General features: G+C 44.4%; 1 protein-coding gene and 1 long non-coding RNA gene across 6 annotated transcripts in view; one reads left to right on the forward strand and one right to left on the reverse strand.

The window, feature by feature from the left end:
* The window catches only part of KAZN (kazrin, periplakin interacting protein), an 844,711-nt gene that overhangs the window by 467,423 nt on the left and 350,955 nt on the right, over positions 1-26,333 (reverse strand). The window contains exon 1 of one of the 2 annotated variants that reach the window (XM_075906499.2): positions 20,080-20,211. The exons of the other annotated variant lie outside the window; for it this stretch is intronic. The gene's annotated coding sequence lies outside the window, so the exon portion shown is untranslated. Of the gene's footprint in view, positions 1-20,079; positions 20,212-26,333 lie in introns of those variants that run through there. 2 annotated transcript variants of the gene reach the window in all.
* Positions 1-26,333, forward strand: part of LOC102462858 (uncharacterized) — an 81,623-nt gene that overhangs the window by 12,985 nt on the left and 42,305 nt on the right. For 2 of the 4 annotated variants that reach the window (XR_016347794.1, XR_012897316.2), the window contains exons 2-4: positions 9,694-9,845; positions 11,387-11,426; positions 17,294-17,402. This is a non-coding gene — a long non-coding RNA (uncharacterized LOC102462858). Of the gene's footprint in view, positions 1-9,693; positions 9,846-11,386; positions 11,427-17,293; positions 17,403-18,532; positions 20,086-24,100; positions 26,329-26,333 lie in introns of those variants that run through there. The other 2 variants (XR_012897320.2, XR_012897314.2) reach the window with 2 other exon arrangements.

Here is a 26,333-nt window from a genome sequence, read left to right on the forward strand (position 1 = left end):
ACTAGAGAGGTTCAACCTGTAGTATATATTGTGATAAGTCATCTGTTTGTAATGTTCCGTAGTGCGCTTTAATGCTGTACTGGTTGGACTTTACTATACAGGCAGTCTCCGACTTACGTCGGATCCGCACTTACGAATGGGGCTCTCTCGCCCCGGAGCTCGCAGGCAGCCGTCAGCCACCTCGACCTCCGGGGCGAGAAAAGCTGCTCCCGGTGCCCCTGGTCTGCTGGGGACCGTCTCCAGCAGACCAGGGGCATCGGGAGCAAAGCCGCAGCCCCAGCGAGTTTGCTCGTGGTGCCCCTGGTCTGCTGGAGACGGTCCCCAGCAGACCAGGGGCACCGCGAGCAAAGCCGCAGCAGCGGCGGGTTCCCGCGCTTCTGAGGCTTTGCCAGAGCAAAGCCTCAGAAGCGGGGGAATCTGCTGCTGCTGCGGCTTTGCTCGCGGTGCCCCTGGTCTGCTGGGGAAGGGAAGGAAGGGGTGGGGAGTAGCAAAGATGTTCTGGCCAAATTCAGATTTGCTGTTCAGACTCCATTATGGATGGTATGTGAAGGAACCTGATTATCCAAAAGGGAAGTGCCTTTTGTGTCAAGAGTGACCATAATCTAATATAGCCTTTTGACTTGACTCAATTAAATCCTTTCTGTTTCAATTAAATAATCAACCACAATTTAATAAAATGAACATCAGTGTTGTCTCCCAGTCTGATGACTTCAAAAGATTGCAAAGCCTTGTGGAAATTCTGTGAAATATTTTTAATCTGCTTATGTCAATTCTAGAAAAAATTGCTGTCTGTCAGTGTATTTAATTTCCCCCCATCTTTTTATTGCATCATTGTTTACGATAATGATTCCCAGCTGAAAAGGCTTGAAATATCACTAGTTTCTTTTACATCTGCCAACAAAACCAGCCCTTTCTGATTGGAAAATGGGCCAACAAGTGTAGATAAATTTCCGGTGAGGCTTCTGTGTTCTCTTTTTCATTGTGAAACTGAAGTCTGTGCTGCATATAGCAATATTTTAGCTGATAAAATTAGCTTAACTATATAATAGCAAAGCAAGTCCCCTTCCCCCAAATCTAATCAAACAGATGAGCAAACTTAGAAATTGGTCAATAGAAAAAGTTTAGCATACCTCTAGTTAGTATATAAAATGAATGGAACTGTGTTGCAGCATGTATAGTGCAGGCATCCGTTCCCAGTTCTTCAAACTATAACTAAGGGCACATCTACACTGCAGGGCAAAATTCAAATTAAGATATGTAACTTCAGCTATGTCAATTGCGTAACTGAAGTCAAAATAGCTTAATTTGACTTTTGGTGCCATCTACACAGCAGGAAGTCGAAGGAAGAACACTTTTCCTTCAGCTTCCTTTGCTCCTCACGAAATGAGGGTTACAGGAGTCGGAGTAAGAAGTCCTCCATCTCGACATTATTTCAAAATAAAGGCTTTCAGTGTAGCCATGCACTATTATTTTGAAATAACGTCAGTTATTCCAAAATAATGCTGCTGTGTTGAGATACCCTAAGTGACCATGATTCTATTACTTGCAGAATTTTTCCCCTCTAAAAGGCACATTTTTTTATTTTGTATATTCATAACTGTATCTGACCCCCTTCTTATCACTCTTAAAATATTGAGCAGTGATTCAAAGGACAGTGAATCTTTTCTCTCCAATCTGAGAACATACCAAAGTTCTCATACAAAGGCTGGATGCATTACTGCTGTAACATAAATCACATTTTGCTCCTGTTTTAAGGAAGTATAAATTGCCCAAATTAACAAGATGCTGGAATGTAGTCAGATGATTGGAGCAGAAGACTGGGAGGTCAGAAATCCTAAATTATACTCTTACCTGCCTTATTGATTCACTTTCATCACCTTCATGCAACTTCTATGTCTTGGATGCCTGCTGTATAAAATGAGTACAATGACATTTGTCTATTCTACCTCCCTGGGATTGTGAAAATAAAGCGATTGTTTGCAATGTGCCCTGAAACTGTTGAATCAAAGGAACTATATCACAACTAAGGAATACAGCTTCTGTGATGGACTAAAGCACTAACTAGCCTAGAGCCAAACACCACAAATTCAGAAAACCTGATAGAAACCTGGAATAACACCACTAAGAAGGTGTAGCAAAATTTGATCCAAAAGATTTTCCCTGGTAACTCCCTTTGGCATAAATGAGAATCAGATATCTAGAGCCCTGAAAACAAATGAGTCCATAGCATATTTCACAGCTGAGTGCATCTATGGCACAAGTCTCAAAATCCAGGTCTATTAAATACAACATTTGTTTAATGAATTACAGCAATCCAATGTGCCTGTAGATGGCTTGCATTTGACTGTTATGTGGTAGACTCCAGCAGCCAGCTTGAAAAAGGAATCAATATTTGTTTAAAAAAAAAAAAAAAATCAAGATAATTTATTCTGAACTCCCCCACTTGGTTGACATATATGGATGCTTGATATATTTCACAGGGGTTGACGAAATGACCTTTATCAAAACCCAGAAGGGAAATGCTTGGCAAACCCAAATGAAATACTGCAACATTTTTCTCATTTTGTAGTTAGTTTCTATTCAGTTAACATGGGTTAGCTACAGTTTTCATTCAGTTCTAAATTTCAATCTATTCCACTAGTAGCTGTCTTCTCAGTCATCGAAGGGAGATCTTATATTTTCAGGACTTTTTTTTTATTAACTAGATAAAATATGCTTAATGGAGCCACGATGAATATTTGATTTGTTAATGAATGGCTATAGTATAATAAAGAGCCTGTTAGGAGCAGTGGTCTCCATAGAGGCTTAGGGCCAATATGATCATTTAAATCCTGGTCCATACAGTTTTTGTATGATTAGAACTGTATCAGAGATTTGATTTTTATTTTTTTTTTAACCAAAAGTACTTATACAACAGACAAAGTTACCCTGGGATAAAAATGCCTTGTATTGTTATTATTGAATTGCATTATTGTTGTGCCTTGGGGCTCTGGTCATCTGTTAGGACTCCATTGTCTGTGAGGCTATGTCTACACTACGAGTTTTGTTGGCAAAAATATGCTAATGAGGGACTCATTTGCATGAGTCGCAATCTTATTTGCATATTTTCTGTCGATCTTGTTTTTTGCGAGGGTTTTTGCGCAAAAACAAGCAGAGTGGACGTTTCCTTTTTGTGCAAAAACCCTTTCCCGCAAGATCCTTATGCCCCAAAAAAGAAGGTTTACCGATCTTGTGGAAAAAGGGGGTTTTTGCGCAAAAAGAAAATGTCCACACGGCTTGTTTTTGCACAAAAACAGAGCTGCAGAAAATATGCAAATGAAATCTCAACTCATGCAAATGAGTCCCTCATTAGCATATTTTCTGCCAAGAAAACTCGTAGTATAGACATAGCCTTAAAGTTTATTCCCCTTAGTTTACAAGAAAAAGCAATACTGGTATCAGCACGTTGATACTGGTATAACTGTGTTCACACTACCGGAGCTGTATCACTTTCACCATACTGGTATCATTGAAGCATGTGTAGACAAGGCCCAATGCAGTTTGAAAGGTGTTAAAACCCTGTCAACACTATGTGCTAAGTGACTTTTTTAAACCCACAAACATATGAGCTAACATGTTTGTTTTGTTTAAATAGGCTAGGCAAGGCCCCAGAGACTAGATCCAGAGAGAGAAAGACACATTGAAAGCCGTGGCTGTTTTGACAGCGAAGGCTTTTTTTTTTTCCTTCTCTTTTTTTTTTAAGTAACTGTGAAATGTTCGTTCACTTTCCTCCATGTTTTAAACAGTCCCCTCTTAAAAGCCCTTTCTGTCTCATTGTTGGCCACTTGAATCCATATCTACTCTACAGTGTGACATAAGCAGACGGGCACATTGCAAAGAGTAAGTCCCAGACGGGGGGCAGCCCACAATTTGACCCTGTCACATACATAGCAAGATTTTCCAGAGAGTTCAGTAGCCAGTGGCTTGCACGGAGATCAAGGGAGAATTGCTCCCCTATCCTTCCCAAACACAAAGAGAACAATGTGAGCTGCTGGGTGGGAGCTTTTTGGAAAGTCTCACCCATTTGGAGCTGAATTCACATGGCTGCATTTCTTTAGATGGGGACTGCTGGAAGTGGGAATGCAGTGGGTGGGAATGCAGTAGGTGGTATTCATGCCTCTGGGAAAGCACTGAATGCACGCCCCAGGCTATGTCTACACTACAGAGTCTACAAAACAGCCGTTTTTCCGAAAAAACTTCACTTACGTCCACACTGCAATCATGTTCTTTCGAAAGAAAATCGAAAGACCAGAGGGGTTTTTCTGACATTAGTAAACCTCTTTCTATGAGGAAGAAGCCTTTTTCTGAAAGAGCTCTTTCAGAAAAAAAATGTGTGTGGATGGGGAAGAGGGAGATCTTTTGAAAGAAGAGGAAAATAAACAGGGGCCCTGATGGCCACTCTGTCAATAGTAATCATAGCTTAAATGTGAGATGGCGTCCATTCAGTGTAGAAGCTATCTGTTGAAAAAGCCAATCGCTTTTTTGATGTGCTTTGGCAGTGTGGACGCTCTCTTTCGGAAGACTTTTTTTCGGAAGATCTCTTCCAGAAAAGCTTCTTCCGAAAGAAGCCTGCAGTCTAGACATAGCTCCAGAGTGGATTCATCTGATGAGATGCAATAGCAAGGACATTAACTATCCCACCACACTCTTCACAAGCACTAGGATTATTAATCATGGTGTCCTGGATGAATTCTAATCGGAGCATTTACCCTCTGCCCACTAAATGGCTGTGTCTAGACTGGCAAGTTTTTCCGCAAAATCAGATGATTTTGCGGAAAAACTTGCTAGCTGTCTACACTGCCCTCTTGAATTTCCGGAAAAGCACTGACGATCTCATGTAAGATCGTCAGTGCTTTTCCGGAAATACTATGCTGATCCCGTTTGGGCAAAAGTCTTTTTCCGAAAGACTTTTGCGCAAAAGGGCCAGTGTAAACAGCACAGTAGTGTTTTCTGCAAAAAAGCCCCGATCGCGAAAATGGCGATCGGGGCTTTTTTGCGGAAAACCGCGTCTAGATTGGCCACAGATGCTTTTCCGCAAAAAGTGCTTTTGCAGAAAAGCATCCTGCCAATCTAGACGTGCTTTTCCAAAAATGCTTTTAACAGAAAACTTTTCCGTTAAAAGCATTTTCGGAAAATCATGCCAGTGTAGACGTAGCCAATGGGTCTTTCTTTGGTTTCAACTGGGTGAAGAATTCGTCAATACATGCTCCATCCAGATGCACAGCATGCTGTGTGCAATTAAACAATCACTAGCTCACCCTGAAGGTGTCTGCATTTCAGAAGTGGGTGAATGACTGATGCAAGAACAGTTTATAAAGCACTTTGAGATTCTTAGACAATGTAAGCCACTATAAAAAATGCCAGGAAAACAACTGAGAATTGTGGCGATCAACATCCTATAAGGTAGTATGGTCTACAGGGCAGAGTAACAATGTGACCTTAAGGAGAGTGAGGTTCTACTCCTGGTTCTGCTGCCAACTTTTTGGGTGAGACACTACTTTGTGCCTCAGTTTCCCCATCTGAAAAATGGGGGCAATGATGTTGCCTTTCTTTATATAGCACTTTGAGATCTACTGATACAAACCCTGTATAAAGGTTAGGCCTTCTTATTGTTATATAACTGAACTGTATGACTAAATTACAGTACTGCCTTCAGGTCTTGGATCAGGGCAGCAGATGTATCAAAACAGTCATACAATTTGTTTACCTATAGTATTTTCATGCACAGTGTCACAGAGTGATTCACAGCTAGACAAACCAGTAGGAAGGGAACATCTAAAAGCATTGATAATAGCCACTCCCTTGCAGAAGAAAAGGAGGGTAAATCTGGAGAGGACATAAAAAATGGAACATAAGTAGCAGACACAGTATTTTCACAGCTTTGCTGCAGTGAACGGAGGATGGCAGGGTGCAGTAAGTAGTGGAAAGATCCAGTGGTTTTACTCATTAAGTGACTGAAGACTATATAATATCTCTGTTAGTAGGTGTAAATCAAGAGTAATTGTGTTGGCTTCAATGAAGAAGAGTAACTTAGCTGAAATCAGCAAAGGATTTACACCTCAGAGCAGAATTTGACCCTGTCCTGAAGCCAAGATTTCAAGCTCATGCACAGATTTTCCTTGAATAACTGGGGCTTTTAAAAATAAAAATAACTTGAGGGTAAAGTCCATTGCCCACAGCTTCCGTTAATGTTCAGTTTTTATCATGCAGAATAAATTGGACTGTGGCAAGTTTTCTGTCCAGACAAATGAACAATCCTTGTGGTAAATAAGGAGCTTTTTTTGAGTTGACAGTGTCCATATGCATCCCGGTTAATGTCAGTTACTGTTAGCTTTTCAATTAGCGGAGGGTAGATGTTCCTTCATGCTTGCCACTTGACAGCTCTCTATGCTAGATATTGGTCTCAGTGAAATCAACGTGAGTTTTGCCATTGAATTAAAGCACTACACTTTTGTCCTTCTCTGTGGGACTGACAACCTGGCAGGGTCCGTGCTCTATGCCCCAAGAAGGGGCTAGGGCTAGGTAATTCTCAGCACTGCTCAGAGAGCCCCAGGTAGCTCCTAGTGCTGCCCAGAGTGCATGGCACAGTGCTCCACCAGCAATTTAAAGGGCCAGGGATGTGACAGCCAGGAGCTTCAGAACCCAGGGTAGTTGTCCCCTTTGCCTCCCCCTGTCTGCGGGCCTGATCCCTCTTGCCAAAATGTTCCAGAGACCCAATACGCATTCCTGCGGAGATTCTGCAACTCGCAAGGAAGTCAGGAGCAGGCCCCAACTCAACCAATGTGCTTTTTGGTAGTTTCTTTATTGTGAGGTTCTTATTCCACTCTACCTACACAGTCAGAGCACAAATGTCTACAGCCTGAGGCTATGTCTACACCATGAGTTTTTTTTCAGCAAAAGTATGCAAATTGTGCTCTCATTTACATATCTTCTGCTGATCCTTTTTGTGGAAGAGGTTTTGCCAATAAAAAGCCCCGTGTAGACAGGGCTATTTGTCAGGAAAAAAACCCCACCCTTTTCGCAAGATCCCTTATTCCTCAAAAAATGAGGTTTATAGGATCTTGCGAAAAAGGTTTTTTTCCCCAACAAATGGCCCCATCTATACAGGGCTTTTTACTGTCAAAACCTCTTCCGCAAAAAGGATCCGCAGAAGATATGCAAATAAAAATGTGATTTGCATATCTTCTGCCAAAAAATCCCCGAGCCAGCTGACCGGGGTCAACCACTGGTCTTCTGTTACAGTTTAGACATGCCCAAATTGTCCAAGCATGTGCATTAGTAACAAATTGCAAATACTGAGACTATTCAGAGAACACTCCAGATAGTCTACAGCAGTGGTCCCCAACCTGTGGAGGTTGCCGGGCGCCAGGGGGCGTGGCCGTTCACCCGCCGGGCGCCAGGGGGTGGGGACGGGGGCGGGGCCCCCCCATAGCCGCCCCCGGGGCCGGCGCCCCCCGCCCCTCCAAGTGCCCGGGGCCACCTCCAAGGGCTGCGCGGCCGGGGCCGGCGCCCCCCCCCCTCCAAGTGCCGCGCGCCCGGGGCCGGCGCCCCCTCCCCCCCAAGCTCCGTGCGCCCGGGGCCGGCGCCCCCCCCCTCCAAGCGCTGGGGGCCAGCGCCCCCCCTCCTCCAAGCGCCCGGGGCCGGGGCCCCCTCCCCCCCCCCCCAAGCACCGCGCGCCCGGGGCCGGCGCCCCCCCACTCCCTCAAGCGCCCGGAGCCAGCGCCCCCCCGGGGCCGGCGCTCACCATGTGCCTGGAGCCGGCTCCGGCACTGTGCATGCGCCACGTGCCCAGGGCCAGGCCAGCCCCGAGCACGTGGCGGGCGCACATGAATGCCCCCGCGGGTGCCATGGCGCCTGCGGGCACCGTGTTGGGGACCACGGGTCTACAGTTAGTCTGCACAAACTATTTGTCAAACAGTTATGAATAAGGGAGAAATTCATGAATATTGCAGAACAGAAAACCCCCCAGCTAGATTCATCAAATAATTTATTCAACGCAAATAGTGTGTCCAGATCCAACATAATCTATGGGCAAGATCCTTTTTAAGGGTTTAACCTAATTTGGAAACAAAAGATGCATTTGCATGACAACCCAAGAAATCTTAGACCATCCATCTAGAGGGCCTTCTATGAATGGTTCTGCATATGCTTTGCAATGCATTTCATTATGGCTATGTTTAGAAAAGAGCATTAGGATTTTGGTTCATATTCCATTTATATTACGGGTAGGTTCATAAATAGTTGATAAAGGGTTAAGAAAGGCTTAATTGGTGTTTTAACAAAAAGTTAATTATGAGCTGGGGGTGTTTGCACCTGCACCTCTTCTGTGTTGCACTGCTTATGGTGACCCCTGCTGGCAGTTAAATTTCTTACATGGATTTCAGTGACTCACCCCTCCCTCCGAGTCACACAATCTGTGTGCTCACTGACAGGGGGGGACAAAGAGGACAACTGCCCAGGGCCCAGCCCCGGCTCCTGGGCCTTTTAAATTGCCACTGGAGTGCTGGACAGCTCAGAAGGCTGGTGATGACAGGAGAGCAACACTGATTGGGCGGCGCACGGGACTGGCTACCCTGCCCCGCCCCTTCTGCCTGAGGCCCCATCCCTTCCAGGATCATGGAGCTGCTCCCTACCTATGGCCCCCTGGTGTGCACAAACAAAATAGCCCCTACCTTGGGCCAGTTTAATTTTCTCTTCTTCCGGGCCTCCCCGGAAAAACGGAGAGTGAAAGTGGTGGAGATTCCCACCTCCTATATGTGATTGAACAGACAAAGGGCAATGATGGGGCTACTGGATACAGCTGATATAGGTCCAGGCAGAGAGGAGTGACAGCATTTTGCAGTAATGCTTAGTTTCCATGTAGATTGTTTACTTTTAAAAGTTCACTGCACTCACTCTGCCTAGCTGGGTTTGGCTTTCATGGAGAGTTCATTTTCTCTCTGACCTTTTAGCTTTTGCCAAGTGAAAGATTCCATTTATGGTCTGATATTACCCATAAACATTTCCTCCCCATCTTAGAAGAAGGCGTTTTTTGGGGGTTGCTGGACTCCGTCTTCTGCACTTGTCTTGTTGGTCAGCTTCAAAGCTATCTTCCAAGTGCCAGTTTTCTAGGCCCCTGCTCTGTGTGGGGGTGTTTGTTGTTTAACAGAGGCTGGGTGAAATACTCAAGAAAGCCCAGAACCTTTCAGAGCAGTGTGGGGGTAGAATGCACAGTGACAGTGAGGCAGTGACAACTCCGAAAGCAGCCATGAAAAAAAATATGCATGGGATTTTCAAAAGCACTTAACTAAAGATCACAAGTCCTGTTGATTTTCAATGGGATATATCCTTCCAAGTCACTTAAGCTTTTAAAAACCCAGCTGTATATTTCTAGCTCCTATTAGCACCCCTGTTCATCCCCATAACACACACACACACACACACACACACACACACACCAACCAACCAGAGCGGCACAAGGGGTAAAACATAGTTCTCTCTTATAAAAGAGCTGGGAGATTCTGTCTCCCTTGCTTAGGGAAGACATAATGAATGAATAAAACATACATTTTCATAATATTTCTCCCCTCTCCCACCCACTCATTTCAGATGCTTTTTGAGATTGTTTTTCACTTTGCCTGTTCTCTATTTCCTCCCTCTTTCCCCAATGAGCAGAACCACTCCAAGCTGACGATGAACCAATGCTGCATCCAAGCTTCCAACCAAGACAGTTCCAGTGGATTCTGAAGTTAGGCAAAACTAGGTTAACCCTTTCTACATCCTGCCTGGAGAAGGGCTCTTTTTACACACATACAAGGATTCTGCCGGTATGTCTGGGGCACAGTTGATTGAAAACATGCAAGTTTTAAACAATGGGATAGTGAAGGGTGTGGTGAAAATGTTTTGGTACCATGTCTGAGAGTATGTCATTATTGTAACCTCTTTGGGGGCAAGGACCATCTTTCGTTTTGTGTTTGTACAGTGCCAAGCACTAACTAGAACTCCTCCACACTGTGCTAATACAAATAATATATAATAATTATTGCTTACTGTCAAGGGTGGTGATGCACTGGAATGGGTTACCTAGGAGGTGGTAGAATTTCCATCCCTAGAGGTTTTAAGTCACGGCTTGACAAAGCCCTGCCAGGGGTGATTTGTTGGGGTTTGTCCTGCTTCTAGCAAGCAGTTGGACTCAATGACCTCCTGAGGTCTCTTCCAACCCTATGATTCTATGAATCTAAGTGGCTACTAGTGAATTTTGCAGGGCTTCCCCAAATAGGTGGAAATAAAACTGCATCCATTACACAGACTGGCATGTACTTTAAAAAAATAATTATGTCTCCTCAGTAGGGGAATGGAGAAAACCAAAACACTCAGAGGCTATGTCTACACTGCAAGGGTTTTGTGCAAGAAGTCTTTTGCAGAAGAGTTCTTGCACAAAAACTTCTTGTGCAAAAGCACATCCACACCTCAAAGTGCATCTCTTTTGCACAAGAGAGCATCCACACTGCGTTGACGTTCTTGCGCAAGAAAGTGCTGATGGCCATTCACAGAATGGCCATCAGCGCATCTGTGTTTTTTCGGATAGGCTCCATTTGCACAAGAAACTCCTGCGGAGAATCCACACATGCCTTTTTTGTGCAACATCTGTAGCACAAAAAGGACTTACACCTCATAAAAGGAGGTTTACCTACACCAGAAAAAGCCATTTGTTCTGCTGTTTACTGCCGATTTACTTGTGCAAAAGCACATTTGAGGTGTGGACACTCTGCAGGTTTTTGCGCAAAAACAGCCATTTTTGTACAAAAACCTTTCAGTGTAGACATGGCCAGAGAGTCTACCTGGGACCTTGCCTTACAAGACCCAATACGCCAGGTGTTCCTTCATACACTAGCGAGATAGAGACCACATAAATAGATACAGGCAGTCCCCGGGTTCCGTACAAGATAGGGACTGTAGGTTTGTTCTTAAGTTGAATTTGTATGTAAGTCGGAACTGGTACATATTGTAGGGGAAACTCTAGCCAAACATTTCTCCAGAGCTCAGTTTTATTCTCCCACCTCACTTCCCTCAATCCTTTATTCTCAAGCTGAGGTGTCTGCTGAGAAAAGCCGCTCTGCGTCTCCCTGGTCTGCTGGGGGGAAGCAGCAAGTGCGGGGTTGCCTCACCCGTTTGTAAGTAGGGATCCGATGTAAGTCGGATCCATGTAACCTGGGGACTGCCTGCAGTTGAATAACATCTAAAATGCTTAAATACCATGGTGATAGAAATACAGAAAACCCTACAATGGACTGATGAACAGACATAGCCTTAATGTAGTTTTCAGTGGGGGATGGCAAAGGCAATTATTCTCTCTGCTTTTTTACAGAAAGTTTTATTTCCTTTGAAAACAATGACGACATATTGAGGTAAATAAATTGTCATGACATCCACACATGCAGAACGAAATTAATTTATTCTTTGGTTGGCAAAACATCCTGATTTATGTTACACTTAATCTGTGCTGTGAAGCCAACTGATATAAAATTTCATATCTAGATTTTGTGAAACACAGCAGCCCGTTTGATGGTTTTCATGACCACGTACAATATAAACAATTTTCCCCCTTTAACTGTCTATCTTGTCCATGATATCTTTACTTCCAGTTTCCCACCGGCTATTGTTGATTGGTGTGTGTTGGCTGTAATGATCTGTGTAATACAATAATTTCACTTTCTATTAAACTCGGAATCAAGAATTTGGATGTAAAATTTTGAAAAAGGGCTTTAATGATCTAGGAGCTTAAATCTCATTGACTTTCAGTAGGATTTAGGCTCCTAAATGCCTTCAGACTTTTTGCAAACTTTACCCCACGGTCTTTTTTCTTGGCTGTGCCATGGACATTATGATTTTTGACCTTGGACAAGTCATTGGTACACTACAAAATAAGGCCAACATTTTCTAAAGGCCTTACTGTTTAACAGAGGCCCAACCTGAGTCCTCTTAAAGGGACCTGCTTTTTAGAGAGTGGATGCTCAGTACTTTCTGAAAATCAGGGCCTCTTAAATTATCTCAAATTGGATACCTAAATACAAAGCCACCCCAAATCAATAATCACCTTTGAAAATGTGGCTTCCGTGCTTCAGTTTTCACACCTGTACAATGAGCATTTTGGAACTCTGTAAAGTGCCTTGTGATCTTTGGATGTGAAGTTTTCATAGAATATTAGAATACTAGAACTGGAAAGGACCTCGAGAGACCATCAAGTCCATCCCCCTGCCCTCATGGCAGGACCAAGCACTGTCTAGATAGATCATCCCTGACAGATGTCTATCCAACCTGCTCTTAAATATCTCCAGTAATGGAGATTCCACAACCTCCCTAGGCAATTTATTCCAGGGTTTAACCATCCTGACAGGAATTTTTACCTAATATCCAACCTAAACCTCCCTTACTGCAATTTAAGCCCATTATATCCTGTCCTATCATCAGAGGCCAAGGAGAACAATTTTTCCTCTTTCCTCCTTGTAACACCCTTTTAGATACTTGAAAACTGCTATCACGTCCCCTCTCAGTCTTCTCTTTTGTAAACTAAATAAGCTTAATTATTTCAGTCTTCCTTCATAGATCATGTGTTCTAGGCCTTTAATCATTGTTGTTGCTCTTCTCTGGACCTTCTCCAATTTCCCCACATCTTTTTTGAAATGTGGTGTCCCGAACTGGACACAATGCTCCAACTGAGGCCTAATCAGTGCAGGGCGAGCAGAAGAATGACTTCGTGTCTTGCTCACAACACTCCTGTTAATGCCTCCCAGAATCATGTTTGCTTTTTTTGTAATAGTGTCACACAGTTGACTCATATTTAGCTTGTGGTTCACTATAACCCCTAGATCCTATTCTCCATTACTCCTTCCTAGACAGTCACTTCCCATTCTGTATGTGTGAAACTGTTTGTCCCTCCCAACACGGAATATTTTGCATTTGTCCTTATTACATTTTATCTTCTTTACCTCAGACCATTTCTCCAGCTTGTCAAGATCATTTTGAATTATAACCCTATCCTCCACAATACTTGGAATCCCTCCCACTTTGGTATCATGCACAAACTCTATGCCATTATCTAAATCTTTGATGAAGATATTGAACAGAATTGGTCTCCAGATTGATCCCTCTAAGCTGGGTGACAGCACAACTTCACAGGTGATTAATCAGTCAGAGGGTCGGAGTTGACTGACTGGGTGGGGCTAATTAATCACCTGTGAAGCAGTGCTTCTGCCCAGCTTAGAGGGAACACTGCCCTGAGGAACCCCATTTGTAATGACTTTCCACCATGACTGTGATTACTATCTGAGAACAGTTATCCAACCAGTTATGCCCCCACCTTATAGTTGCTCCATCCAGGTTTTATTTCCCTAGTTTTTCTATAAGAAGGTCAGGAGAGACTATATCAAATGATTTACTGAAGTCTAGGTATACCATGTGTACCGCTTCCCCTTTATCCACAAGGTTTGTTATTCTATCAAAGAAAGCTATGAGCTTGGTTTGACATGATTTGTTTTTTATAAAGCCATGCTCTTACTTATCGCCTTTTTATCTTCCAGATGTTTGCGGATGGATTCCTTAATTATTTGCTCCATTATCTTTCCTGGCACAAAAGTTAAGCTGACTGGACTGTAGTTTCCTAGGTTGTCCTTGGTTCCTTTTGTCTAGATGGGCACTACATTTGCCATCTCTCCCATCTTCTATGACTTTTCAAAGATGACAACTAACAGCTCAGATACCTCCTCAATCATGTATCCCTTTCTGCATGACTCCTTCCTAGACTATCACTTCCCATTCTGTATGTGATAGATGAGGAAGGAGAAAATTTGTTCCTCTTGGTTTCTGAGGACAGGACAAGGAGTAATGGGCTTAAAGTGCAGCAGGGGAGGTTTAGATTGGACATTAGGAAAAAATTCCTAACTGTCAGGGTGGTCAAATATTGGAATAAATTGCCAAGGGAGGTGGTGGAATCTCCCTCTCTGGAGATATTTAAGAACAGGTTAGATAGACATCTGTCAGGGATGGTGTAGACGGAGCTTGATCCTGCCTTGAGGGCGGGGGGCTGGACTCGATGACCTCTCGAGGTCCCTTCCAGTCCTATTATTCTATGATTCTATGTGTGAAATGGATTGTTCCTTCCTAAGTGGAGTACTTTGCATTTGTCCTTATTAAACTTCATCCTATTTATCTCAGACCATTTCTCCAGTTTGTCCAAATAATTTTGAATTATGACCTTATCCTCCAAAGCACTTGCAATCCCTCCCAGCTTGGTATCATCTGCAAATGTAATAATCATACTCTTTATACTATAATCTAAATCATTGATGAAGACACTGAACAGAACCAGTCATTAAAGTGACCCCTGTGGAACCTCACTTGTTATGCCCTTCCAGCAGGATTGTGAACTATTAATAACTATTCTCTGAGAACAGTTATCCAGTCAGGTATGCACCCACTTTAAGTAGCCCCATTTAGTTTGTATTTTCCTAATTTATTGATAAGAACGTCACATGAGACCGTGTCAAATGCTTTACAAAAGTCCAGGTATACCACATCCACCACTTCTCCCTTATCCACAAGACTTGATAGTCTATCAAAGAAAGCTATCAGATTGGTTTGACATGTTTTGTTCTTTACAAATCCATGCTGGCAGTTACCTATCACTTTATTTTTGTCCAGATGTTTGCAGATGAATTCCTTAATTACTGGCTCCATTATCTTCCTTGTCACAGAAGTAAAATGACTGGTCTGTAGTTTCCTGGATTGTTCTTATTTCCCTTTTTATAGGTAGGCATTATATTTGCCCTTTTTCCAGTCTCCTGGAATCTCTCCTGACTTCCATAACTTTTCAATGATGATACCTAAAAGATCAGATACCTCCTCTGTCGGCTCCTTGACTATTCTAGATGCATTTCTTCAGGCCCTGGTGACTTGCAGACATCTAATTTTTCCAAATAATTTTTAACTTGTTCTTTTTAAATTTTAACTTCTAAACCTACCCCATTTTTACTAGCATTCACTAGGTTAGGCATCCCATCACCATCCATCTTCTTGACAAAAACCGAAACAAACAAACTTAAGCACCTTGGCCATTTCCAAGTTTCCTGTTATTGTTTCTCCCTCTTCACTGAGCACTGGGTCTACCCTGTCCTTGGTCTCTCTCGTGCTTCTAATATATTTGTAGAATGTCTTCTTATTACCCGTTGGCTGTGTCTACACTGCACCCCTTTTCCGGAAAAGGGATGCAGATTAGACACATCGGAATAGCAAAATCCGCAGGGGATTTAAATATCCCCCGCGGCATTTGCATTTACATGGCTGCCGCTTTTTTCCGGCTTGGGGATAAGCCGGAGAAAAGCGCCAGTTTAGACGTGATTCTCCGGAAAATAAGCCCTTTTCTGGAGGATCTCTTATTCCTACTTTCAAGTAGGAATAAGAGATCCTCCGGAAAAGGGCTTATTTTCCGGAGAATCACGTCTAAACTGGCGCTTTTCTCCGGCTTATCCCCAAGCCGGAAAAAAGCGGCAGCCATGTAAATGCAAATGCCACCGGGGATATTTAAATCCCCTGCGGATTTTGCTATTCCGAAGTCTACATTACCATCCCTTTTCCAGAAAGGGGTGCCAACGTAGACACAGCCTTTATGTCTCTAGCTAGATTGAGTTCATTTTGTGCCTTCGCCTTTCTAATCTTGCCCCTCTATACTTGCATTGTTTTCTTATATTCAACCTTTGTAATTTGACCTAGTTTTCACTTTTATATGACTCCTTTGATTTTTAGATCATGATTTTTAAGATCTCATGGTTAAGCCAAGATAGTCTCTTACCATACTATCTTTCCTAACTGTGGCATAGTTTGCTTTGGGGCCCTTAATAATGTTCCTTTGAAAAACTGCCAACTCTCTTCAGTTGTCTTTCCTCTTAGTCTTGCTTCCCATGAGACCTTATCTACCAGCTCTCTGAATTTCTAAACTCTGCCCCTTTAATTATACATTCTGACCAGTGTTCCCTGTAAACTGAGAGTGGCCATCCAGGAGAGATTAAAATGCCACCCAGTTGATTAGCACAGTGCCCATAGCTGCCCACAGTTAGCAGCATGTGTTTCTATTGGCGATGCACATCCACCCATGCTTTGGTGCAAATAACAACCTTTATTCCACACATGGGGTGGAAAAGAGTAGAGAGAACATGGATTATGACTACAACAGATATAGCTCTTTTTTGTAGATCTGTAGTGAAAATGTGTATAGAACCCCTCACTTCAAAAGAAAACAAAAGCCATGATTATTGTTAGAGCAGTAGAGCTAAATCTGGTAGATTTACGGCAAGAGTTCTATGACAAAAGTGGGCATTTTTCAGCTTCAATAGTTTTGGTGGAAACTTGCTTCTGACTCTCAACAGGAAATGCTTTCCCTTGGTTTAAATGAAACTTATTAGAAAGAAACAGTGAGATTTTTGTGGTATAGCACTTGGGAAAAAAAGTGATTGCTACTAATATTTTGCATTGCTTAAGCATAGATGGAGAATCCTGTAAACAGAAGGCATGTAAAATATCAACTGGCTAATATTAGTGTGAATTATTGTATGTGTACATGAAAGCAAGCATACCAGGATCTTACAAAAGCCTCAAGTGGTAGATGAATATCTGCAAAATGCTTATCTCTGAAACTGCTTAGACTTGCTTCAGATATGATCACTTAAGCCAATGAGAAAGGAAAGAAAGTAATAGTCAGGACACCTAATAAAAAGTGATGGAATGTAACTTGTATAATAAGTAGAGAAGATCACACATACATTTTGAGTGGATTTGTCTTGCAACATTTTCCTTTTAGTTTAGGGAAGGGGGTAAAAGTATCTCTCCCTCCCCCCCCTCTACCTAGGGATTTATAACACCACAGTATCAGAGCAGTTAACTAATATTTAGGAATTTGTCTTCACAATGCCCTTGAGAGGTAGGATGAGGTACTTGACCTGCTAATGAAAATACTTATCTCCCTTATCTTCACTAGCTTCTTGTGTTAGTTATCACATTTTAGCTAATACAAGGTAAAAATGCACCTTTTATTCCCTAGTGAAAACAAGGCCCAAGTATTATGTTACAAAACCATGAGGATTAAAAAAAAACCTCTTTTTTTTTAAACCTTTATGTCACCCTTGTTCTCCATTTTCAAGTTTCTCACCTCAACCATTAGGGCTAGAAACCTACTTTTATATTTCAATGAAAGCCAAGATTCTCACGTAACATATGATTCCAGGAATTGGAGCTATAAACAAAATACCAAATATCATGAGGCTATCAATGAAAATCATGAAAGCTGACAACCCGGCTATTGGCGGAGTGAGGACTACTCGATGTGATTACAGGTAACAATCTGACCCACATTTAGAACATGGATATCATGACTCCTAAAAGCCACCTGCCAATCGATGCACATACGATAAGGTATTTTGTGGGGGAGAGGGGGTTGATCTGTTTAAAGAAACATAACTGACTACCAGCAACTCTTAATATATAAGCAAGCCCCACTCTGCTCTCCAAACCAGCTGCATTCCTTCCAGTTGCTATGGGGAAGGAAGTTCAACTCTTCTCTACATTGTTTACTTCCTTTATTTGTCAATAGCATCATCAATGATGTCATCATCGTCCTTGAAGTTTTATTATCTTGTGTGCCCTCTGCTGGTGAACTGGCTTTTTCTGCAGCAGGAAATTGCTGAATCTGGCAGCATTAGCTAGGTCTATTTTTTTCAAAAATCTTCAGCATCAGAGAGGTTGGTGTATGTGTGTACCTTAATAGATACGGTTTCACACAATAGTCTGCGGAACATTCCCCATTCCATTATAACATTTTAAAGCATCATTTACACAGTACTTTAATATTAGGTTCTGGCAGGGCACCTGGTAACTAGCAACATACATAATCACTTTTTAAGGATTCAACACCTGCTTTTATTATATGTATTTTTGGGGATGAGGAGTGGATACATTTCTATATTCTTCATTGTTTGGAACACTTAGGATGATCAGCTAGAATAATCCCTTGAAAATTGCTATTTTTCAAGGAGAGTAATGATACCAATTTTCACCTACACAAGCAACTTTATTTTACTCTGAAAACAGTTCACGAACATTAAACTAAGTTGTGAGGTAGGAAAATATTATTGAACCCATTTTACAGCTGAGTAGACTAAAGCAAAGAGAAGTTAAATCACTCTCCTAATGTTGCACAGTGAATCAGTGGTAGACTTGAAATAGTTTTGAGTCACTGTCCTATACACCGTAGCCAGTAGACATGTTTCCAGCAGGTTGTAGTCATGAATGCTGTGCAAATCACAGCAAAACTGACACAAATCTGCTAAGTGTTTGCTGTTGTCACATCTGCATTTTTCACTGAAAAGTGAAAGAATAATTTCACCCAGCTATAGTACTCATTCAGTTTTGCAGTGTATTTGTTAATCTTAATGGGTATATATGTATGTATTTTTTATGTTTTCAGGGAAGAATATACATAGATATACAGCCCTGGAATTCTGGCTGGTTATACAACATGAATTTTTGCCATCCAGTGTCACTACTGGTGGCAGTGTCAAAATGCAGCACTTAACAGTGACATCTACTTCCTCAGCAAATGCAAGAAAAAAAGCCATAATCTTTAGAGGACTTACCATCTATAACCCTCTGACTACCACATACAACTCCAAATCACCTTGGATGGGCTCTTGCAATGTTTGTTAACTTCTTTTGCTTAACAGTTTGTTCCATCTTGTATTTATCTCTGATGGCTACATTTCCCAGACTTGAAGAAGAGCTCTGTGTAAGCTCGAAATTTGTCTCTTTCACCAGCAGAAGGTAGTCCAATAAAAGACATGAACTCACCCACATGCTATTGAAATTCAGTGGAAGTTGAGTGCCTAACTCCCTTAGGCTCTTTGGAAAATATTAGAATCTTGTAAAATGTCAGCAGCACACTTTGCTTTCTCCAAGGCCAGGGTCGGTAGCAGTCCGTTTCCCCATCATTCTCAAACTACAGCAATGCCAAGTTGTCTTTTTTCACACACTGTTGCTCCCAAGAGAAGTGCTAATTAAAATCGGCTGATAAACTTGAGTGCCACTCTAGAAGCTGCACATTTTTTGAACAGTGATTTAACAGAAAATGCACTTTTTATCAGAAATATTTTCCTTTCCTTGTGCAGCAGCTTTGGCTTTATTCACAGCAGGCAAGTATTCTACGGGTTGTTGGTTTTTTTTAAATTTTAGGTCAGTGAAAAAAGTGCAAAAATGGCCTTCTGTGTCTCAAGGAAGAGATCCTCTGCCCCTACTGAGGGTACCAAAAATCGAGTAGGGATGAGTCAGAGACAGTCAGTTGCCTACATGTCATGTGACTCAGTAGATCATAAAGGTGAGAGAAAAAAAAAATGAAAGCCAAAAATAATTATACGGCAAAGAAGAAACACTGTTATGGGAAGACTTTTTTTTTTTTTTAATAAGCAGGTTATTAAGTCAGGGGCAGATTTTTGTTTTCATGTGTTTGCATTATAGAAGCATTATAGTCACCCAAACTGAGACTGGAACAGCACTATACTAGACTGACATGTAATCAGAAACAGTGCCTGCCCCGAGCAGCTTCCAGCCAAAGGGCTGGAGGGGAATCAGAGGCACAGGCACAGAACCCACTGCAGCTCCTGACACCTAACCAAATGCCTTCTCTAGCTACGGAATTCTCCAGGTCTGGTTCTGCATTTCTCGCACACCCAAATTCTAGATGGCTTCAGTGGGAGTTTTGACCAACTAGCCAACTTGGGCAGGATGATATTTTGGTTAAGACACTGGATTGGGACTGAGGAGATGTGAATGCATGCTCAGCTCTGCTACTGACTCCCAGTGTAACCTTGGGAAGGTCATCTAATCTCTTGGTCTTATTTCTCCATAATAAGGCTTACTTGCCTTTGAGGTACTCAAATACTACAATGAGGAGGGCTCTATATGTACATTTAGCTAGAGAGTATGATACGACTCAAAGAAGGCTGTGAGGGGGTCACTCACCACCGTAGCGGGGGTCCATCATCTGTTCCCCGGAATCAGTCCATTCCGTCCGCACAGGCCTCCGCTCACGTGGCGTTTCCCCTCTGGAATCTTCCGGTCGCGTTGCTTTCTTCGCCACACTGCCCTCCGGCAGTGCCCAAGTCACTCGCTCTGAGCCCCCCTTCCGGGGGTTTGGTGTCTCTCCAGCAGGCCTTGCCATAGGCCGAGCAGGCTGGCCAGGTGGCTGTCCAAGCGCCCTGGCCCAGCCTGACTCTCTAGCCCTGCCCTAGCTCCAGAGAGCATCCTGCTTACTCGGCAGCCAGGCTCACACTGCCTTTGCTGAAGCAGCCCTTCCCTTTTATAGCTCCCAGCTGGGCCTTAATGGGCCAACGCCGCCCAGCTGGGCTGAACTCCCGGGCCTGCTCCAGGCTGGGGTTTGGCTCTTAAAGGGCCAGTACAGGGCAGCTGCCCTGCTACAAAGGCAAAGAATATTTTAAGAGGGATTTCAGGTTTACAGGTACCTTGCCTAGGACAAACTAGCACAGCAGATTTTTTTATCTTATTCAGAAGAAAGACACAAGTTTTAGAGCATTTGGTTAACCAATAGGTCACAGTAAAACAGGTGCTTCTTCCAATAAAAAAGTGATCTGCTGGGACTTGATTTACTGAAACAGACAAATGTAGCAGCTCGCCATAGAAGGGGGGGAGGGATAGTTTTTCTAATAAAACCTATTTAGTCCTGACACAGATAACATTTCTTTTTAAAATAACAAGAGTGTCAAAGTATCTTCTCGCAAAATCAATAGCACACCACTTAACACTCTGTGAAGTTTCCCCTCTGAGTCTCTGCACAGCCGCCATCAAAAGAGGAACCACCAGCTCACAGAGGAGCTCCACTATCTTCCTGACCCAGAACATCTCGGGCCATCTCTTCCCAACCCACTCACACTCACAGAGCTAAGAACTGCCGCCCTGTGTCTGATTGGGAGTCCGTCTGGCCCACTCGTCTGTCTCCCCGCACAGCGGTTAGCTCTAGCTGCTTTAGGAGAATCACAAAATGCTAGAACTGGAAGGAACCTTGAGAGGTCACCGAGTCCAGTCCCTCAAACTCATGCCCAATCTGGCCAGGGAGTCCCAGCAGGCTGCGGGAGGACTGTCCGATCTCATCCCTCAAGCCCCTCACCTTCCCACTATCACTCCACTCTCTCCCTCCCCCATGGCACCCCATCTTCTGAGCGAGTGCGCCTGCCGAATGAATTCCACTTCCCCACAGCTCCCACCACCATGGGGAATGGAAGGGGTCTCGACTGCCACTGCCTTGTGCCAGGCCCCCTCCCCCTGGAAATCCCTGAGGCGGCGTCCCTCAGGGGACTAGGTGCCATGGGGGACAGGGCGGGGCGATGGCAAAAAAGGGTGGGGCTTGGGCAACGGGAACGGACAGGTTCTCACCCAGCCTGACAGGACTCCTGGACCAGATTGCACAACTTTTGCGGCTGGGGATGGCCTGTGGGCTGGGAGTTTGAGACGCCTGATCTAGACCAACAGATCCTGCAATGGACTGTTTTCGAATAACCTGTCCAATTGGGATAGGGTCGTCCTGACCCCCTCAGGTAGAGTTTGACATGTCCTGAAGCATGGGGCTGTCTCTTCTCAAACACAGCGTGTACTTACGCATGCTCATGTGCAAGCTTTCCCCAGCCCTTCTAATATGCCCCAAAATAAAAACAAGAACATAGCTGAGCTCTCCCCCTGCATGACCGCCATCCACATGCCTTAAAAAGTCTCCTGCATAGTTCAGAAAGCTGTTCTATTCAGCCAGGAACTCAGAACTGCCAACATTTTCTTATCAATCTCTGCCCCGGTGGGGAAAGTTCAAGATAAGTCCAACCAGCTGTGAGCTGCCAGAGCAAGGTCTAGATTTAAATGTCTGATTCCCTGGCTGCCAGTGAAAATAAGCTGCAGTCCTTAATTGATAGTGCTGGCCATCACCTGGAACGTCTCCATAGTGAAGCTACAGCCTGAAAGAAAAGGGCCTGAGCTGTGATCCAGCTCCTCAGCTCACTCAGGGGAAAGAAAATAAGCTATTTTCTAAGGAAGCTGGAAGATGCTGAGAATCAAGGGGAAATTTTAGGGCTTGTCTCCACTTACCAGGGGAGCAACGTGGTAGGAATCGATCATCCAGGGTTTGATTTAGCGGGTCTAGTAAGGACTCGCTAAGTCGACCATTGATGGCACCTTAGTCGACTCCTGCATTCCACTGGCTCATGAGGCATAAGGGAAGTCAAAGGGAGAGTTTCTCCCGTCGACCTCCAGAAGTGGGGACACCGCAGAAATTCAACTTAAGGTACATCATATCATAGGTGGCGTGTCTTAGGTCAACTTTCTCCCGGGCTGTGTCCACACTGGGCCACTTATTCCGGAAAAGCAGCCGCTTTTCCGGAATAACTTGCCAGCTGTCTACACTGGCCGCTTGCTTTTCCGGAAAAGCACTGACGATCTACTGTAAAATTGTCAGTGTTTTTCTGGAAAAACTATGCTGCTCCCGTTCGGGCAAAAGTCCTTTTCCGGAAAAACTGTTCCGGAAAAGGGCCAGTGTAGACAGCACAGTAGTCTTTTCCGCAAAAAAGCTCCGATCGCGAAAATGACGATCGGGGCTTTTTTTCTGGAAAAGCGCGTCTACATTGGCCACGGACGCTTTTCTGGAAAAAGTTTTTTTCCGGAAAAGCATCCTGCCAGTGTAGACGCGCTTTTTCCGGAAATACTTATAACGGAAAACTGTTCCGTTTTAAGCATTTCCAGAAAAGGGTGCCAGTGTAGACGTAGCCCTGTAGTGTAGGCCTGGCCTAAGTCTGAACAGCAGGCCCCAAGTCTGGGAGGGCTGAAAGCATCAATGATGTGGTTGCATTGCTGTGAATTTTTTTCAAGGTTCTCTGAAATTTTGACAGTCCCCCAGCATTGGATCATGGCAGAAATGCCTTCAAATGGAAACCAGCAGCGCCAAAGCCATATGAGACTCTTGAAACTTGAAGATCTTTGATCCCAGAGGAAATGTTCTCCTTTGTGGGATGGTCTGTATGTGGATTCCCAAAGGAGTTGCAGATGTGTACTATGCACCGGAGCTGCTGTCTTTGCCAAAGCAGGAGCAGAGATGGCAAGTGCCATCTGCCCCTGCCAGGATGGGGGGATTTGGAGTGATGTTTCTGAGTTAATAATGCCACTTTACTACTATTGCTGCTTTCATTCAAGGGCCTTTAAGAACTGTACAGCCATGAATGAAGGTTCCCAGCACCCCAGCGGGGTCCACAGTGATATTCTCCCCATGATACTGGCAGATAAAAGGAGGAAGATAGTGGCTAAATCCCTTCTTGTGGTCATGTGTTGAGCCAGTGGCAAAGACAGGAACAGATTGTAGAGCAGTGATGGGCAACCAAGGCTAGTGATTGGGCCGCATCGGCGGCTCTCCTTTGACTCAGTGGGCTGCAAGATTGAAATCAGTCACGTCCACTAACCATGACCCCAAGAATACGATTACATACATTAAAGGCTGAATATTTCAAGACAAGTAGAAAGGCTCTAATCATGCATCTATTAATAGAACTGTCATCAATTTCAAATAATTAAAAAAGGAGAAACATTTACACTTACTTTGCAACACCAACTCCCCGCCCGGCCTCTTTCCTGCCTCCTCTCCCAAGCTCCTCCCATCTCTGCTCTTGCCCCTCCCACTTTCCCAGCACTTCCAATTGGAGTTGGCCAATTCGTGCCCCATCTCCACTCCTCCCCTGCCTCTCAGAGCCTGAACCCCGCAAATCAGCTGATTCATGGCATTCCGGAAGGGCTGGGAGGGAGGGTGAGGAGTAGGTAAGTGCAGGGTCCTCAGCGCAGGAGAGATGTGGGGGAAGGGGACAGAAAGGGGGTGTGTGGGCTACAGGTAGAACCCTGATGGGCTGCATCCAGCCCACAGGCTGCAGGTTGCCCACCACTATTGTAGAGAATCTCCCAGTCCCCTGCTGTAACCGTCAGGCTCTCCCCCCTTGTCCAGCAGAGGCAAAGAAGAAGAAGTGAGTTGGATTTTCGGAGGTCGCAGGGCCCGCACCCCTCCCGCCTCTCCGCTCTGCAGGAGCAACACTGCAGGGGAGGCACTTTTTCTGCAGTACTCTGGAGCCAGATTTCGGCTTCCCAGAAATCAGGAGTTTTTCCGGCTTCGTCTCTGCAATTTCTCTGCTATGGAGGTCTGGAGCATTGTGAAATCATTGCAAGTCTGGGGGATGCAACGACCTTCAGTTAAGTTGGCATTTCACTTAAACCTGAGTTTATAAAAGTCTGTAGTTACTGGGAATCTCTCACAACCAATCCATCATGGTTAAAGAGGATCAATTCCAACTCTGCATCACTTGAGTTCACACAATGTTCCAGGCAGGTGCACCATGTGCTGATTCTTTCCTGGAACAGGCTTGTGGACAGGGTTGCAGACTGAAATTAATACCAATGGGCAATGCTCCCTGTAAGTAAGCGCTTGGGCAGCCACCCAGAAGAGAGTCATATGCTGCTCAGCTGATTAGCAGAGTGCCCACAGCCTCTCAGAACTGGCAGCATGTGTTTCTATTGGTGGTGCACATCGGCACATGCCTCAGTGCAAGTAAGAAAATGTATTCCGCACATGGATGGAAAAAATTAGAGGGAGGCCTGCCAATGGGATCTCTCATGCTCCTAAGCATGAGTCAGTTAGAAATCTGGAAGCCAGTTATTTCAGTGCTTATATTTGAAGCTCTAATCTCCCCTGGTCCACCTTGAAAAGTACCATTTAGTAGATGAGAGGCTCTATGTGTATTTGTATGTGCGCGCCTGCACACGTACACAGTTACTTCCTTCAAAAAGCCCCTGGGTAGAGAAAGTTAGTTTCCTCTTAGCCCCTTTAGATAATCCACAAGAAAGACATTTAAAGCATTCCCAAATAAGTGGCAGGTGATTTAATATAGGAGCTACAGCTTCTAGCCGATGTGCTTACAAGAAAAAAAATGAGTCAATGCTATGGGTAAAGTTCATGCATTAAAGTGTTTGCAGCTTAGACTAAGCAAACCTTTTAAATGGTGCTTCAGCATGATGGGAAGAAAGAGAATGATTCTTCATTTCCTCTCCCTCCTGCGCTTAGCAGAAGTTCATCAGCCTCTAGTAGTGGATCTGAGCATAGATACATATAGGCCATAGACACCGCAAACTATGGTAGTAGGCAAGAGGCTAAAGAGAAGAATACAGCCCTGGGGTCAGGGTATCCAGTGGTGGGGTGGTTCCCCCTAATTCCCTTGACCTTCAGTCCACTTCCATGAGTTGCACTGAGGGCGAAGAGCACTGCTCCCTACGCTCATGGGTGACGTGTAGCAGAGGCAGGCGAAGGCAATGCCTTCCCTAACTGCTAGGTCTGGCTCCTCCCACACTCAGCTTCCAGGCTCACTGGTTCAATGCAGCTCCATCCCGTGTCCTGGGGCTGCCCGGGATTTAGCTGCACTGTGGCTGGGGCAGCCTTTACCCTCCTGTGCCTTGGAACTGGGGAGCCTGGGCCCACCCACCATCCCTCTGCTCCCAGGCTGGGCTGCCCATCCTCCCTGTGCTCTTGGGCTGAGGAGGTTGGGTTCCCCTGCCTTCCCCTGCTCTTGGGTCAGGGTGCTGGGGCCAGGAGCTGCTCACTCAGGGGGGTGGGCTGTGGGTCTGCCCCTAGAGGGAGGGGGGGCTTGGCTCCAATGGGGGGGCTTCAGGCGGCAGGGGCAGAGCTGGGGATTTGCCCACTGCCCATGTTTAGGCTCCTGCCCCTTTGATTTCTGCAATATCTGTGCTGTCCCACACTACAGTTCACTCTGTCGCATTTTTGCCTCTTTCGTGAATTGCACGGGCTTAGAATCAGCTCTCATGGCTCTGGGACCAGAAGGGGTATTGTCAGTCACACCTTGGCACGTCGGTGTTGAGGACATGAAAGAGAGCAGCATTATTGCTTGGTAATACCACATGGACCTCAGGGACCCGTTTGATATTTTTCTCCCCCCTACTATTAGGAAGAGCAAGGAGGAAATCAAACCTTAGCCAGAGATAAGACACCTTAGCAACTTCCAGGGAGTTAAGAGCTGCTATTCCTATCATTAATACCATGGCAAATTCCAAAGGGATGGGGCCTCCTTGCAGATTAGACTCCACCTTGATCACATCTCTGGTGAGGTCCTTAAGGTGGTTTGGCTGGAGGCCAACCAGCATCCTTGGCGGGGTCCTTGTGACCGGAGGCTTGC

This window comes from Pelodiscus sinensis, chromosome 24, assembly GCF_052426305.1.
Source record: "Pelodiscus sinensis isolate ZL-2025 chromosome 24, ASM5242630v1, whole genome shotgun sequence".
Taxonomy (NCBI): domain Eukaryota; kingdom Metazoa; phylum Chordata; order Testudines; family Trionychidae; genus Pelodiscus; species Pelodiscus sinensis.